The 17,054-nt window shown below is 46.5% G+C and overlaps 1 pseudogene; it reads left to right on the top strand.

The window, feature by feature from the left end:
- The first annotated feature begins 7,420 nt into the window (after window positions 1–7,420).
- On the top strand, window positions 7,421–7,483 carry LOC120098017 (U2 spliceosomal RNA; annotated as a pseudogene).
- Window positions 7,484–17,054: the final 9,571 nt, after the last annotated feature.

Raw genomic sequence — 17,054 nt, 5'->3', positions numbered from 1 at the left:
TTTCTTTCCCCCCACCGCCCCCCATCCCTTTTGTCTTTTATTCTGAGTTACTCAGGGGGGCCTGCTATAAATTATGAAGTCAGTCTCAGAGTTTGCTCCGACCACAGTGCTGTGTTTACATTCCTTCCAAGGCAGCCGGCATGGTCGTAATTTATATCCTAAACACTTGAACGTAACTTGTTTATACAGAGAATGACGGGACCTCAAACTCCAGGCCGATCTGGCCAACCGCATCCGGAGGGCCAGCGCGCCCCCTGGTGGAGCAAGAGACAGGTGCATGAGGAGCTGGGCCTAAAAAGCGCTTAAGAATACAAAACAATGTTAGTGCTAATCAGTATAGACATTTAGAACAACTCTGTCGGAAATTATGCTTTCTGCTTTTAGGAAACACTTTGGCTTTTCTCTATTTTATTATTTCCATCTACAATTTCATCCTGAAAGCTGATGAAAGACTCGTTAGCCCTCCTGACCATATGTACTATAAGATCTTGACACCTTTAAACGTCTAGAGTTCTCAACTAAAGTCACTATTTCCTTCTGGGTCACAGTTGCTTCTCTCTGAACTGCCCCTCCATTCAAGACATGCACTCAACATGTTTATAGTCATTTTTTCTTTTCTTTTTAATTTTTTTTATTTCTTTTATGTTCGTTGGTGTTTTGACTGCAGATTAAGAAAGTGTAATTCTTAGTTTTAAATGTTTCTGAAATATTGGTAAGACATTCTAAAGTAAGTCCTACCATACTTTTAGAAGTGAAAATAGTTAAGTAATTCAATGGGAGGGGTGTTTCTGAGTCTCTCAACTGTTCCTATACCTTGAGAACAATGGAACCCACAAGCTGAACACTGGCCCTGCCACCAAACCACATATTTCAAGTGTACTTCCAGTCTTCAGAACTTCTGCTCATTGGCAGAATAAAATGATATGCGAAAGGAGAGCTGAATATTTTGCAAAACAATGACTGGCCTTTTTGTGTCTGCTTTTAGTTAGAACTATGTAAACCAAGAAGGAAGGCAACAGGTGAACAGGCTCCTGGCTCGGGCCAGGAGCTGGGCAGTGGTTGTCTTCGTTTAAGCCCAACACAGTTACCTAGTTAATCCTTTCTGTTTCCCCACGCTGGGGCTTGGTGGAGAGGACAGTGTGTTTCCATTAGCACAGCAAATACCAGAGATGAGCAGCTCATGAAGAGCCAAGGGTGAGCAGGAGGGATTTTAGGCCTGAACGGTGTAGCACATCATGATGCAAGTGTAGCAGAGCAAAGATTCCCCTTAGATCTGGGGAATTAGAGAAGAAAAGAGGGAGCCCCACACCTGCCTAGTTAAGTCTCCAATGACCTGAAAATCTCTCACCTAGGCCCCACCACCTTAAAGGCTCTACACCTCTACTAACACCGTAGACAGTACATGGGCCTAGAGGGGGCATTCCAGATGCTAATTATAGCATGAAGAGCTGGGTCCTATTTACACATCGCCCTTAGGCCATGTGTCTGAGGGGTCTGCCTCGCCCCCATGCATTTCCAGTCAGGTCTTGGAAGGCTTTTTCATCTGATGCTGCAGACACAGCAGGGTGGTGGGCTTCTTTACAAGCGAGCAGTGGCTTTCAGACACTATGGTACCTCAGGATGACCAGGAGGGTTTGTTACCAAGGGGCTACTGGGGTTCTCTGGGTGCAGAAAGAACTCAAGACCTGGCACTTCCAATAAGCTCTCGGACATGCTGACGGTGTTGTCCAGGGACCACACTCTGAAGACCACACCTCTAGAAAGAAACTGAGCATGATGGGTTTTTTGTAGGTTTTCCAGGTCTGTGTAAAGGCTAACCTGTTAATGCGTGACCATAGATCTAAAAAGCTGCTGGGCTTTGATGATGATGATGATGATGATGATGATGATGATGATGATGATGATGATTATTATTATTATTATTATTATTATTATTATTATTGGTGGTGGTGGTGGTGGTACTTCTTAATTCACTTTACATCCTGCTCACTGCCTCCCTCCCTGTTATCCCCCTCTGAGTGGTGGGGAGTGACCCTGGGCATCCTCCCACCCTGGTACATCAAGTCTCTATGAGGCTTGGCATTTCCTCTCCCACTGAGGCCAAACAAGGCAGCCCAGCTAGAAGAACATAACCCACAGACAGGCAACAGCTTTGGGACAGCCCCTTCCTCTTCCGTTGTTTGGAACCCACCTGAAGACCAAGCTATATATGTTCAGGGAGGCCTAGGTCCAGCCCATGTGTGTTCTTTGGTTGGTGGTTCAGTCTCTGAGGATCCAGGTTAGTTGACTCTTTTGGTCTTCCTCTGAGTTCTTTTTCCTTTTGGCCAATTTAAAAATAGTTTTCTACCTCAGATGTCTCACTGAAACACAAGGTCATACTTTTTAAACCTATACCAAAAATAAATACTTAGGATCTTATTTTTATTCAAATATATAAGAGCAATAATTTTAGTCTAGCAAATGTAACAAAAGCAGTCAAGTGACATCGCTCAAGTCCCTTGCCTCGGGACAGCAAATCTTAACACACAGCACCATGTTGGACAGACTTCTCTAAAAAAGGAAGGTGGCTCAGAAAAGAAAGCTCTCTGTTTCTGTACAAGGTTCTAGGCGGGGAATAGAGCAAGGCAAGACAGGCCATACTCTCTGAGAAGAGGTAGGGATGACCCCTGAATACAAATGGGTCAGGGAAGAGTGTGAGTGGGTGAGGTGAGAAGGAAGTAGGAAGAGAAGAGAGAGGAGGGAAGGAGGGGAGAAAAAAGGAGAAAGGGAGAAGAAAATCAGGAAAGAGGGAAGGCAAGTCAGAATAACAAGAAGAGGGGAAGAGAAAGGAAGGGAGAAAATAGAGAAATGGGGAGAGAAGAGAGGGACAGATATAGAAGAGAGGAGAAAGGGAAAGGGGTGGGGAGGAAGAAGCAAGTTCTGGAGAAACTGGGAATATAGTTCCAGCTCTGGCCCATAGGAACAGCAGGCTTGAGTCCGACCTCTTGTCTCCTAAGGCCACTGCTATGTCTGGTCTCCAGCACCCTTTGGCTGAAAGGCCAGCACACTTGTTCCTGTGGCCTTGTGCCTGGATTCTGGGGAGGGAGTTATCTATCTGGGCATGCTCAGATTCTCTGAACAGCTGCAGCAGGTTCTAGAAATATAAGAACACTCCCTTTAGGAAGTGGGGTCTGGTTGCCGGGGACACTGGGCTATCAGGGACATAACACTGCATGGCATAAGATGGTGTAGGGTGTTTGTTTTATTTCTTTTTTTAAAAATGAAGGGTTTTTTTCTTCTTTCCTTTTAAAAAATATTTGTTATTTATTTATTTATTTATTTATTTATTTATTTATTTATTTAAAGTACACTGTAGCTGTCTTCAGACACACCAGAAGAAGGTATCAGATCTCATTACATATGGTTGTGAGCCACCATGTGGTTGCTGGGATTTGACTCAGGGCCTCTGGAAGAACAGTCGGTGCTCTTAACCACTGAGCCATCTCCCCAGCCCAGGATGTTTTCCTGAAAGAAAATCAGCAGATTCAGAGCTCCCTGGTTGTGGTGCATCGTAGGGATTAATTCAGAAAGGCACCAGCTTATTTAGGAGGGAAATATATATATTATCAGAAAAGAAATGCATTTTACCCAACCTTGTGAAGTATAATCTTGGCAAAGGAAAATGCCACAGACGTAGACATGGGCAGGGAGGGCCACAGCACACAGACTGCAAGATCACTGGGGGGAATGAAAGGCTTGGAAGTTCCTTTGGAGTTCAGAGTGCTCCGAGGCCACAGTAAGCCAACTAATAAATATTCTCTAGAGGCCTTGTCTGAGAGATGCATGTTATAGACCCCGTCCTCCAGGGCTGGATGAGCATGTCTCATGCTATGAATGTTTGTGAGACACAACTGAGTTCTGAGGGGCAGTTGAGAGCTAATGTCCTGGACTTCTCTCCTTCTGTAAAGGCCCACCACAAGCTTAAAACTGCTAAGTGGGCCAAGTCTGGCCAGAATTTAGGGTGAAGAAGAGTTGCTTCCTCTCCCTCTCCCCCTCCTCCTCCCTTCTCCCCTTCTCCCCTTACTTCTCCCCCTCCCCCTCTGTCTCCCTCAGTAGTTCCACCCAGCACCAAGCATGCTGGATTCATCAGGAGGCAGTGCGGATGGACCAGCTGAGCCAGGGAACCCAGTGATGGTCAATCCACATGGCTGTTCTTCCAGACAGAGGCAAGCAGAGCACTGCTCCAAGAACAGAATTGTCCCATAGGGTTGAAGCATGAGCGACCTGAGCTACTCAGGGTCTAAAGACACGAGCGGACACTCACCCTTGGGGGTGGCAGCATTCTGATGACAACATCTGTGCTCACAGATGGCTGGCAGGCTGTGTGAGCTTCAAGAAACGGAAGCAGTAAAATGATAACCATAGGGCCATGTCATCTGGTGGGGATTGGCTTCCTTTTTTTTTAGAAACTCCTTGGGATGATCAGGATCTTGTTTCTAGGTCCTTCAAGGAGGGCCATTGACAGACGAGGAAACCTAATATTCTAAGTCTCAGGAAGTCTACTGGTCATGAGGTAGGCATGCATACATGTGCATCTTCTCCTGCCTACCAAGATCTTTGGTACCAAGATCAAGGCTGAAATTGGCTTCTTCACAGCTGCCCCCAGCAGGCCAGGCACACTACACCATCAGCCCATGGACTTTTGTTGTGGTAGTGGTTGCTTTAGGGCAAATTCTGTAGAGAAGGAAGGGCCATCTCAGCAGTCCACTAGCCATGATAGTCCTTAATACATTCCTAAGACTTTGGAAAGGCTTTGTGAGATCAAGAAGATACACTAATTTGTACCCAAGACATAGGTAGTTGGCCAATAGTCTCAATGGCCTGGCCATCTCCTTCTCCTGGGCCTGCCAGGTTTCAATAGGCCAATCGCTACGATGACAGTAGAGACCCTAGTGTGTATAACAGATGTAAAGTCTACAACCTCAGTTTGCTAAGATACACGTCTGCCCTGGGGACCAGAGGACAGCAAAGCCAACCAGGAAGGCATGTCAGACCAAGGCATGCCAACGCTACCACTAAGAGAACATGCACCCATGCAGGCGCACATGCACACACTCACAGAAATATAAACACCCCCGGATGCTCATATACACACAAACACACCCATACATACACTCAGATACAGACATATAGATCCTCAATACACACAGACATTTGTATATACACAAAGATGTATCTACACATACTCTTACAGACATACCTAGACATGTATATAGAGATACACACACACACACACACACACACACACACCTGGAAATTTATGGACATACACACAGAGACATGCCCATACATATACTCACACAGAGACATACAGACATACACACATAGCTGGGCTTTGGAGATGATGGTTGTGCATAAACCACCATACATACTTGCACATAAATCACCATACATACTTCACATAAACCACCATACATACTTCACATAAACCACCATACATACTTGCACAGACATAGCTAAGCAATTGTGCACATGCAGAGTCATAACTATATGCACACCCATGCTTGGACAGTTGTGCACACACAGATACACTCACACGAAGACATGCAGATACATTAGAACATTTGTACATACAGAGTTACATCCACAAGTATACACTCACAGGAAGACAAACAGATATACCTTTTTTCTGGTTCTTGCCCCCCACCCCCAAACGAACAATGGACTGAATCCTTGAAACTGTGTGCTAATAAATAAATAAATGAATGAAGCCCCTTCTCCCTTCAAAAATAAAATAAAAGACAGGGATTTGCTGGAGACAAGTCCTAAGCCAGATTCAACAGGGACATTGCATCTCAGGGCTGGAGGGGAAGAGAGAGGCTGTCTTTTCCCTAGGCCTTCGAAGGGCCTTGTGGTCTGCATGCTTCTTCTATGTCTAGATGTTCCCAATCAGAGACCGATCAGATTAGATTGGAGCCTACCTGAAGGACCTCATTTTACATGGACTGCTTCAGTAGAGATGTAGTCTCCACATGAGATCACCGGTGGTTTGGACTCAGTTGCAGTTCTTCAGAAGAACAGAACCATGGGAAACAAAACAAACACTATCCAGCCAAACAAAAGCTGGATAGTGGCACAATGGGTGGACATCGAAGAACTGTGAAAACAGTTGCTGCTGAACCCTAAAAGCTGAAAGTCTTGGAGCAAGAGACCAGCGGCGGCTAGAGATAGTGTTTGCTGCTCTTACAGAGAGTCAGCATTCAATTCTCAGTACCCACTGCAGGCTGTTCACAACTGCCAGTAACTCCAGCTGCAGAGATCTGCTGCCTTCTCCTGACCCCCAAGGGTGCCTACACTCACAAACATGCGTACAGACACACACACACACACACACAGAGAGAGAGAGAGAGAGAGAGAGAGAGAGAGAGAGAGAGAGAGGCTTATGCACACACATACCCACAAAATTTTACAAATTTCTTAAAAATAAATCTTTTGAAATAAAAGAAAGACCTATGATGCATGCCCAATTGGACCTGAAGCCCAATGGGAGAGTTGCTATGGAGGCCCATTCACAAAGGCTATGAAGCTTAGGGCTTGCTATCTACCACTGGTGAGAGTGGGGGTGAGGGAGCTCCCACCTGGAGTCCAGAACATGCACCTGTAAGCCTCCCTTTCTACATTTGTCCCCTGGGCCACCAACATCCGGGAAGGTGTTGCCCACTCTGTAAGGGGATGTTCAATTCACTGACTCACACCCCAGCCTTCTCCGGAAACACTCTCACAGGAACATCCAACAGTGCTTTGTAGGAGCCTCTCAATCCAGTCGAACTGACAGTTACGTTAACCATCAAAGACTCCAGCCTACTACTGTTATTTTTGGAAGTATGTAGGGGAGATGAACCATTAGAAACCAGGTCTGCTGCAAGCCAGAGGTATGTGCAATCTCCATGTGGCTTTACTGCTCTGTGCTTGTTTCTGGTGAAGCAAGCCTGAAGAAGAACGTGGATAAAGGAATGATCCACTTTTCACTTCTTCCCTTGGACCTTCAGTGTCTCACTGATAGATTCTATTTCCTTTGAGGCAAAAGCTTGAGCTTTTTCCTCTAAAGTGGCTTCAGGACTCTCTAGGGTGCACTCTTTGGGGGAAAGGGTTGGAGTTCCTTTCCACACAGTGCTGGAAGGGGCCAAGCTGTCAGCAGCATTGAGGACATGGAAAACTCCATGAAAGTTTTGAAGAGTGAGTCTGCCCCTACCACTCCTGTAATATTGTAGATATCATAAAGGAGATGCCCTAAGTACCAAGCTCTGACAAAACCATGTGCTACACCCTGGGCCAGTCCTTAAAATGTCCCGTAAGGTAGATCTCACTACTGCATTTTCTTCATAAGCCTACTTGATGGTTGTCACAATTCACAGCTGGAGTTTCTGAAAGTCCAACTTAAATCGCTTCTCGGCCTTTTGGCTAAGATCAAGTGTAGTATCTGAAAGTCCAACTTGAACCCCCATACGCCTACGTCAGGCAACGTGTGGAGATGAACTAGATGGCAGCTGCAAGGGCAGAGTGTGGAAGCTGTTAGTGGCTTTTTAATAACAGTTTGGAGTTTTCCTTTTACCCAACTAACTCCCAAATAACTGAGACTGGATAATTATATTTATTTAACATTCTTTAAAGGCACAACAACTGAGCAGTATTACTCTATTTTACTCTAAACTAATCTGGCTAATTCTCAGTCAAAATAGTTGCATCTTATGGCTTTCTCTGCTCCAGATGTTTTTCTAATGGCGTCTTCTGGACTCCCTCCCCATTGCTAAATCCCCTACATCTACCTTCTCTCACCCTAGCTGGCACGAAGTCCTGCCCTATTCTCTCCCCTGCTCAGTGATTGGTTATCAGACTCTTTTTTGACACTTCAGGGAACAACTGGGGAGCTGGTGTATTGATGTGGAAGGGCCCAGTCCATTGTGGGCAGTGCCACCCTGGGCAGGTGGACCTGTGCTCTATAAAATAAAAAGCAGGCTGAGAAAGCTGTGAGCAGGCCGGTAAGCAACACTCCTCCAGGCTCTGCCATCAGCTCCTGCCTCCAGTTGTCTGCCAGGTTTGCATTCTTGCCTTGGCTTCCTTCAGTGGATTCTGATTCTATGTAAACCAAACAGCCCACCCTCCAAATTGCTTTTGATCACACTATTCCATCACAGCCATAGGAACCCTACCTAAGACAAGCCCTAGCCTATGCTCCTACAGTAGAGGTAGAGGCTAGTAGGCTGGAGCAGAGGCCCACTTTACAAAGTCATGACACAGGCCAGCACAACCTGGGGCAAACAGAAGATCTGACTTGGCCGGGAGGGGCTCCCCATGGAAATAGATTCCTTGATGTGGAGGTCGGTCAGGTAGAAGCCGAAGTCTGAGAGCGTGATCACACCCCTGCATCGCTGAAACTCCTGGATCTGATGATTAAGTCCCACAAGCCTCTTGCTCCCAGCTTCTTTGTTTCTTAGATGAGAGCAGAGGCTGAGTCACTGAGGGGTTTTAATTTGGAAAACAAGGTCACATAAGAAAGAAAGAAACCACAATTCTATTAACAATTACCCACTGAGCAAGGGCACAGTTACAACTTTCCTTTTTCTTCCCCCAGTTCAGCACTGGCATTAGAAGAGCCTTCTCCACAATTTCTGAGCAGGCTCAAGTCTCCTGGAACAAACAAGGGGTCACTTTGAAGTTGGGGAGGGGGAGGTGAGCGGAGAGGAGAGGGAGGGCACAGATAGTTTGATTCCAGTTTCCTATTTGTTGCCATCGGACCCCTGAAGAAAACATTAAACCTGACTGAACTTACCAAGTTTTTAGGATGAGCCGGGATGCAAAGACACTCTCTGCAAAACCGGTATTAAGAACCCCAATCAAGCACCCCACAGGAAAGAGAACAGATAGGATGAATTGAAATCCTCACAGCCAACCTGTGGTGTTACTTTGTATCCTAAGAAAACAGGAACCAGAGGTCAGGGCCCTCAGGGAAGGGTAACTTGAAGACCACCCCGTGTCCTTGACTTTGCAGTTTTGAAAATTATCCCTTGAAGCTCTGAGGAGCGGAGCACTTTGCTTTGTTTTCCCGGCTCCTCTGACTTCATAGCGGGCCTGCACAGTCGCTACAGCCCAGTTTGATACTAGCAGCCAGCAGCCCATAGGGCAGAGGTGGGAGGTCCTGCTTCATTTGGAGCTGTGGAGGAATGTCTGCCACATTCCCTTGTCCCTAGAAGTCTGGGCCTATGGGAGCCAGACCAACAGTGTAGCCACAATCCTGCGGGGACCCCAGCTCTACTGCAGCCACTTCCCTGGGACTCTGTCCTGTTCCCCAGTTTACTCCTACCCTCAGCCCTGTGAAAAGTTCACCACTAGCCCAGACATCCCTTCACACACCTACATGCCTGCAATTCCACTCAGCATTGGTTGTCAGCAATCGTCTGGGATTACCAGAAGCCTCCTCCTCTGTCCCTGGAAAAATCACCAGCACATTATTAACTTCCGAGGCCAGACACATGTTTTCCATAGATTCCTTTAAGTGCTAGTGGCCACCGCAAAGGCACGCCGCCTTTGAGGACGAAGAGCGTGTAATTAAGACATAATCTCTTTTACTTTGTAATATATGAAGCAGTAAATGGCTGCTTCAGCTTCCCGGGTACTGAGACACCCACAAGGTGCACACCTTCCCCTTGGGCTTTCTTCGAAGGTTGTTGCTGATGGCGAACAGAGCAAGCAGCTGCAGACACACAGCCAAAGCTATCCTCCTGGGTCCGTGTTTGGTGTTCGTTGATGGAGATTCACAGGGAGGCCCACCTGGGAGCTGTACTGACACAGGGCAGGGCAGAGCGAGCTGCTCATTGGCTGATCGCAAGGGGGCTTTGCTTGGACTGAGGCAAGGGCTGGTGGTCAGGGAGTCTTGTTGTGTTAACATATAGCTGGCCATCAGAGTTTCCTGCATCGGGTGCAAGCCAGATAGGTGGCATTTTCACCTTTTCAGAACTCTGCCTTTGACAGGTCAAATCTTCTGGGATGTTTCCATGGGAGAGAAGCCCCAACAATTTACATTTGTCTGTGCAGAGTTGACACGGCTAACCATCCAAGAATATGGGCTGTGATCAATATCCACGAATATGCATTTGCAACTTAGAGTCTCCGTGTCGAGATTCTTGCGCAGTAACATAACCTTAAACTCTACCACAAAACCACTTTTTAAAAACTTTTAAATTGTTTTGTTTTTAAGATGAGTCTTACTATGCTAGCCAGGCTGGCCTTAAACTCCAGGCCCAAGCAATCCTCATGCCTCAGGCTCCCCACTGGGTAAGACCGATGTCTAGGAAATGTCTAAGGCTAAGTCTAGGAAAGAGTGTCACAACCCCAAGACATGCGATCCATCCACTCAACTACCCAACAAGCTTCACTCGTCCAGCCGATGGCGAACGGATATCTGAGAGGGATGCTCAGCGCAGAGCTGCCATTCTGAGTGGGCTCTGGGCAGGATTCTGAGGCCACAATGAGGGGACATTGCATAGCACGGTGATTTGCTGCTCACTGCTCTGTGTAAGTGAAGCTAACATGAGAGAGGCTTCTTCCGGCCATATTCTGGTTTACTGAGAGCATGGTACCAGTTGCCTTCTGACTGATGGAGTTCAGATCGGGTAAGTTATCATCATGTCACTCATAGCTGTGGTCCAAGAAATTCTGAACTGAGTCCCCTCCAGTCCAGCTTCAGGAAGCATACAACTTGTGTGCACAGCTCACTTCTTACTTTCCTTTGTCTCCCCTGGTGCCCACCTTCTTTTTGGCTGTGAAATACATCTCTGTAGTCACTTCAACCTCCCTTCCTTTTTCCCTTTAAGAAAGTTTCAATGTTGATCTTTAGATTCTTTTTTTTAATTTGTCATTTTGATGGCAGTGGGGGAGCGGGGTAGGGAAACATGTATGTACCCATGAGAACCTATGTGTAGAGACCAGGTCAGATGTCAACGTCAATGCCCTCCTGGACTGCTCTCCACCTTATTTTTTGAGACAGGGCCTCTTATTGAACCTGGATTCAATAATTGCAAATCTGCTAGGCTGGCAGGCTAGCATGCTCCAGGTCTTGTGTCTCCCCAGCACTGGGGTTACAGGGGTTTCTACAAGAGCAGAAATGACTCAAAGACAGCTGCCTGGATTTTTTATGTAGGCGTTGAGGATCTGAACCCAGGTCTTCATGCTTGCAAAGCAAGCACCTTACCAACTGAGCCCCTTTGAATTTTTCTTTTTTTTAAACAGACACATGCACACTGTAGGTATGTAGTGTCTCTCACACAAGTACATGTGAAACTAAGTAAGCCTATGTCCTCCCACCATCCCCTCCCTCTGTGTCTCTGTGTGTGTCTGCATGTTTTACATTTCTTTTTGAGATAGACTGTATGTTGACCAACACTGGACTCCTGGACTCACGGCTGGGTTGCACCCTCACAGAATCATCATAAGTTACAAAAGTTGGAAGTGTATTTTTAACCCACCAAACTCACTGCAGCTCTTAAGCGAAGCAGCACAGTTCCAGTGGAGAGCTGGTCCTCTCTCCTAATCCTGGGGCCAAAAGGAAGCTGTTGTTATTCACTGCCATGGCCTGGCATCGAGAGAGACAAATTCAAACCTTCAACTACGGTGTCCTACTAAAGGCATAGCACTTATGCCATGGTGAAGTCAAAGCACAGAAGACCCAAGCACTGTGCGAATCATCTACAAATGAATAAACTTACCTTTGTGTGTTAGAATTCATCATGCACTAAAATAAAGTCTACCTCCCTCCAGCTTCCCAGTTATTTTCTTGAGTCTCTTGCAGTTGCGAGTAAGACTTTTAGGATCTTGTTGAATAAAAGTGCGATGTTCCTTGAACACAAATCACTGTCTTCCTGTGTAGGAAAGCACAGCACTTGAGGGGCTGGGGATTTAGCTCAGTGGTAGAGCGCTTACCTAGGAAGCGCAAGGCCCTGGGTTCGGTCCCCAGCTCCGAAAAAAAGAACCAAAAAAAAAAAGCACAGCACTTGTGACCTATACGTGTGTTGTGACACTATTCTTAGGGAGATGTACACAATGTCTACTCACCCCGGAGGCCGCAATTGACCAAAGCAAGGATACATCAAAATCTGACTGGCTTGGTGAACCAATGAATTCTATTAGAATTACTTACAGAATCATAGCAAGGGGGTGCTTACAGGAACAAAAGTGACTCCAAGACAGCTGTGACAACGAAGCCTACTCAAGCATGGGTCACAGCTCATGAAAACTGGAAACCTTGAATACAGTACACAGCCTACAGCAGCGCCTAAGGGTTGGAGGGTGTCTCTTCTTCCAGACAGCTCCAACTAGGTTGAGCCTCCTCTAGGTAGCTCAGGATGTCTAGGTATGTCTCTCTATAGTTCGAATAGCTTATATATGCTTGAGCAGAGAGGGTCCTAGCAACTCTGGTCAGTTTCAGGGACCTCCTGCAGCTGTTGAGTTGTTTACTTCCTGAGCTTAATGAGCTTCCTGGCAGGAATGAACCTTTCCCCTTCCCAAGAACATCTTGTGTCATAAGGAGCTTAGCTCCAAGGTGGAAGTTTTTAGGCATGAGCTTGCTATATAATAACACTAAGGGGCAAAGCAACGGGGAGCTTACCATGGGGAAGATGTTTCCAGTAGCCCCTTCTCCAAAAGCTTAGCTGGCCTTTCAGAGTGGAGGAAGCCAGTACATAGACCCTCGCAGCCTGCCTTTTCCTCAGCTGAAAGCCTTTGGGCTTCCCAGACAAACCAGAGCAGAACAGTGTCTTGTGAAGCCGCTGTACCCTGTGGTGGAAGGGGAGTGTGCACTGAAGGGAAACCTCAAGCCATGGTTTAGAGCTTCAAACACAGTTTTGAGGCTTTGGGTTTTCTTACAAGAATCAGGAAAAAAAATACACTTTATTTATGTGTACATGCATGAACCAGTGAATTTCAGGACAAAAGGGCAATCTTGGGAGGGTAAGACAACAAACTCCATGTATGAGACCAGCAAATGAGCCCTGAATCATGGTGGTACCATTTAGGTATCATTCAGCTGGGCAAGAGAACATCTCTGGCTTTGCCCTTTTGAGGGTTGAAAGAACAAGGAGTTCAGGCCTCCTTGTCTGAGTGCCCAGCATCCAAGGCCCTGGGCCAGTTGGATGCCTGGAAGTGGAGACAGAAATGTGCTAACACAATCTGACCCATGTTTGCCTTACCACAGATCCTTCATGGCCAGGAGCTGACTAGGCTGAGGGAAGGAAACAACACCGAGAAGAACCCAGGCCCGCTAGCACGACAGCCTATCCATACATGTGTGATTTCATCCAGGTTTCCCCTAACCTTTAGCAGAGAGTTCTCATGTATTTGCATAGAAAGAAACAAGTTGAGGCTGAGAAAAATGAAGAGATTTACTTAGCCATAGGACAGTCAAAGGAACCCGAAAGATCAGAGTTTACATATCCGGGGCTTAGTTTTCCAAAGTGAATCCATTGCCTTCAGGGATCTAGAGGGCAACAAGGTTTTCCTGGCCTCCAAATCCCATTTGAAATCTAATGAGCCATTCTAAGCAAAGTCAAAAGATCTCAGAAAGGGCACAGGAGATGATTTAGTAAGTAAAGTGTTCTTGTCTTAAAACTGCAATGACTAAATTCTATCCTCAGACTTTATGTTAAAAAAAACAAAACAAAACAAAAAAAACAAATCAAACAGGCAGGCAGTGTGTGCTTGAAATCCCAGCTGGGGGTGGGTGGGTGGGGGACAGAGGTGGATCCCTGGGACATGCCGGCTACCCAGTCCCAAGTATAGCCTGCTTATGAAGTTCCAAGCTAGTGAGAGACACTTTTTAAAAAAGCACATGGTTCCAAGGCTTCTAGCACACACACACACACACACACACACACACACACACACACACAAAGAGGCACCCCTCCTCAGAAAACTAAGTGGTTCCGAGTCAGGAACAATATTGCATGTACTGAATATTTGTCAGTGTTGAGATTTTGGTTGTAATATCACAAAGAAGGATATTAAAGTCCAGGGAGATCCCTAGTACATCAGGCAGTTCTCCACAACAAAGAGCCAATTGTCCCCAAGTACCTTTTGATAAAATCTGACACTTTCTAGTCTATTTCGGATAAAACAAGTAAACCTTATAACTATTTTTAAGAAATGTAATAACCAGGCATGGTGGCACATGCCTTTAATGCCAGCACTTGGAAGCCAGGGGCAGGCGAATATCTGAGTTTGAGGTCAGCCTGGTCTAGATAGCATGTTCCAGACTATCTAAGGCTGTACATATTGTACCTTTAAGGGGAAAGGTTTTCCCCCAGTGCAAGTGTCACAGCTCTGAAGGGAAAGGTGTCCAGGCGGTCAGGAGCCACAGAGTCATACTGTACAACACACCTCATAGAGATTTGTTGGGAAAGACACAAGAGGGTGGCTGCCTCTACTTGGGCAAGAAGTAGCAAAAAGGAAGAGGCAGGTTCTATATAGGGTTTCTTGGGGAGTAGTTTTTCCAGGGTGGAGACTTCAGGGGTGGGAACTGGTGGCATTTCAAGTCCTGAATTAGGGGCAAGCCCAAGGATTGGAGGGATTTTGAGATCAGGGACTGATGAGTTTTCAAAACCTGGAAATGAGCTAGGCGATTTTTATCCTACTTACAAAGACACAGTGAAACCCTGTCTCAAAACAGACAGATGGTGCCAAGTATCTTTAAGGGGAGCATGGCTTCCGGAGCCGCATCATGTCCTTCAGAAGACACCACCTCTTTCTCTTAGGAGAAGGTGTGCTGTTGTTGGAGACCATGCTGCCTCAATACATGTGCCCTGGCTCCTCTGGCCAGGCTTTTGCTTTCCATGGTTTCAGTTATCCATAGTCAACTGCAATCTGAAAATACTAAATGGAAAATTCCAGAAATAAATAATTCATGTTCTATATTGTACAGCATTTGTGAATAGCAGGAGAAAATCTCCCAGAATCCTCTTGCCCGCTGCCTGGAATTTGATCCCTTTGTTCATCATCTCCATGCCGTAGACAGTCACCACCTGGTAGTCACTTAACATCTTAGCTACCAGATGGGCTGTGGTGGCTCAGCAGTGTGATTCTATGCAAGCATCTTCAGCTTACATAACAGCAAAAGTGAAGATGTAGGGGCACTGGCAACATTATCCCAACACATTTTTCTAATGGTTCCATTTTGTTAGTGGTCATTGGTTTTAACCTTTTAGTGTACCTAGTTGATAAGTTTACCTTAAATGTGCGCATCTAGGAAGAATTATATGCAATGTTCGGTACCATTGGATGCTCTTCCCCCGAGCATGGGGAGGATGGACACTCGATAATCTTTCCTTAAAACATCCCTTGAGTCACCACAAACTGATTCATCATGACCTGAACTGTCACATAACTGCAAAGCAAGACTCCTCATGGTTCAGCAAGAGAAGAGACGGGACACACATACAGGGCACTTCCTGTGCCCTGAGCACAATGACTTTGAAAACACTGAACCCTCAAGTGGCAACAGTTGTTTGCAGCTCCTGATGAAGTGACATTCCCAGAGTTCCCTAGGTTTGTGGTAGAATGTTAACATCCTTTCTCAGCAGCAGCTAGTTCATCGTTAGCCCATACCATCCTGGATGGAGGCAGTTCTAGCTGCAAGCCCGTGGGGAACTCAAGAGTAGTCCCAGCCCAGGGACAGCTCATCCTCCTCCAGATGAAAAAGGAGATGTTTTTGACGTGGCTGTTCCCAGTTCCACTGCTCTGGGGGCATTCCTACATCTGGCAATACCAGAAACCACAAGCCAAACACAGAATAATTCAAGTCCTAACAAAAGAATAGTCTAGAAGGCCTCCAGCCCGTGAGCCTACCATCATTTCATTTCTCTTCCACTGACTGTCCCATTGTACAATCTTCAATTATGGAAGTAGAATTCGACTATCACACGATAGGCACAGCAAACCCTTATACCAGTAGGTTATGATTCTCCACTGCTGTTTTTTTCATCATGAAGCAAAAGTTTTGAAACCTCAACTACAATTTGAAGAGAACAAAATCAAAAACCAAGCAGAAAGCAGATTAACGACAATGCCTCGCTTCCCAGAGTCTGAATAGGCACAGAGGTACAGCTGAGCCCACAAGTCTGCCAGGCTCAGCTGAGAGAAGCCACAGTCACAGCTGCTGTGCATATGCAAGTAGGCAGATTCCCCAGGAACCCAGACTTCATGGAGAATCTTCTGATTTCTGAATCAGAAGCTTTGCACTGGCTACAGAAAGCACGTCTGCCCGTTAAGCGCGAACTCTTTGAAACCTGGGCTATGGGGTTTAAGCCTCAGACCAAAATGCGTGGGAGAAACTGCCCTAGGCTTGAATGTTTTATACTTTGAATAATCTGAGTGTCCCACTCGCGACCTCGCCAGCAAGAAAACACGCGGGGACATACGAATCCTTGTGGCAGCCAAAACTTTTATTGAAATCTTAAGGAGAGCCCCGCGCGCCCGCATGGCGCGGCTTATATACACCCTAGCGCGGCGCATCCACACCTGATTGGTCGCTCACCCATAATCTCATTAGGCACGCCCGGGAGTGGGCAAAGACCTGGCACGAAGGCACTTTTGCACACGCGCACACAGTTAACTTCCTGAAAGGAAGTCGACTGGTGCGGCGGAGGCCAGCGCCATCTTGTAATGGCGGAAGCTATCCTGGCCTTCCACGTGGGGCGCAGTGGAAGCCAGCACCATCTTGTGGTGGCGAATGTTAAAGCGGCCCTCTACATCTGAGCACACTGAAGGGAGTGTCCTCGACACTATTTATTAGTGGCCCTGTCTCTGAACTTACTGAGAGAACAAGAGGTGACTATCACTGAAGAAAAGACGCCAGCGAATCAAAACTTCTCATTGTACACTTCAGCAAGAAGAAATGCGAGCATGCAAGTTAAACCTCCAACAAGAGGATCTGAAGATTAGAAAACTCTCGGACAAGCAATGGCATCACTATGCTGCCATGGGATCAGGACTTCCGGTGCCAACCCAAGTGGAAGGAACACCTTAGAAGG

This window comes from Rattus norvegicus, chromosome 17 (genome assembly GCF_021556685.1).
Source record: "Rattus norvegicus strain SHRSP/BbbUtx chromosome 17, alternate assembly SHRSP_T2T, whole genome shotgun sequence".
In the NCBI taxonomy this organism is placed as follows: Eukaryota; Metazoa; Chordata; class Mammalia; order Rodentia; family Muridae; genus Rattus; species Rattus norvegicus.
The sequence above is the reverse complement of the archived record's forward strand: the minus strand, read 5'-3'. Positions and strand labels throughout refer to the sequence as shown.